The sequence below is a fragment of the Tribolium madens genome, unplaced genomic scaffold (assembly GCF_015345945.1).
Source record: "Tribolium madens isolate multiple individuals breed KSU strain unplaced genomic scaffold, Tmad_KSU_1.1 Scaffold_11;HRSCAF=98;Tcas5.2_LG3b, whole genome shotgun sequence".
Classification (NCBI taxonomy): domain Eukaryota; kingdom Metazoa; phylum Arthropoda; class Insecta; order Coleoptera; family Tenebrionidae; genus Tribolium; species Tribolium madens.
Genome location: NW_025400975.1, coordinates 9471826 through 9473060, shown reverse-complemented (window position 1 = coordinate 9473060; position 1235 = coordinate 9471826).

Genomic DNA, 1235 nt, shown 5'->3' with positions numbered 1-1235 from the left:
TTCAAAAAATAAATACTTTAAGCAAAAAACGTGATGTGATCTGAAAAGTACAGATTTTTTAGAAAGGGTTAATTACTAGGTTATTAAAATGGCTTTTCTCATGCCAAACCAATTTATTTATTCTTTCATTTATCGTTCAAAATGACGAAAATACAAAGTTTAGTGTATTCGAGGATAAAAATTTATCCCAACTTTGATTTTTTATTGTTAAAAATTTTGCATATCGATGCATATTTGGCATATATTGGAGAATATTTTTTAATATTTTGTGCATATTTTTGTGAAATTACGTGCATATATATGCGCATATTTTACGAATTTTTCGTGCATATAATCCGAGCCTTACTAATGACAGTTTGTTTCCATTGAACTTGAATGTAATTAAGTATTGTTTCATAATTACAAAATACAATACTTTAGACTTCAGACACATAAATAAAATAAAGCTTTATTCTTTGCATTTAGTGGTTTTTAATACTTGAAATGCACACATTGAACAATGTTTCGATTGTTCATACAGGATGGTGCAAAAAAAAAAAATAGTGTAGTATTCGAATAAAAAAATTACAAGTTTAGTGAACCTGCAAGTGGGTGTTTCTTGTCAACTGTCTTCCTAATTACCAATTCATTGTATGTTTTGTGAACTTAATTCGTTTACATTACCTTAAAAGTTCTCTAAAAAATCGAAGGCGTAAAATTATGATTCTATTATAAACCAAGCCAGAAGAGGCGTTTTTTGTAGCACAACTTGCTCCTACTGCTACCCAAAATGTATGAAAGTCTTCTTATTGCTTTTATATGTAAAGACATAACGAATCCGATGACGAAAAGGGATCAGAAACTCTGCATATTTCATCGATCTACCTTCCATTTCACTATTTTGTTACCTTTTACAGAATCATGGATTTTACTGTTTCTTGAATGCTTCATCTGGAGGCATGTGTTTCTGAGATATCATTTTAAGTGGCAAAAAATTAATGACATAATTAAATTGTCGGGTTTTTGTTGCGCTCGAGTTTTTTCGTACAGGGTGTTTTAATTATTTCTTGAATTATTAAAATTATTTTTGGATCACTATATTTAATTATTTGTAACTTAACGAATTTTTTCTTGAGTTTTTTTTTGAAAATTGAAATTACAGGAATTATTTTAGATTTACGAAAATTTAGTTGGAATTACAGTTGTAGAAATTAATCTGAAAACAATGGATTAATAAAATTAGTAAAATTGAATTT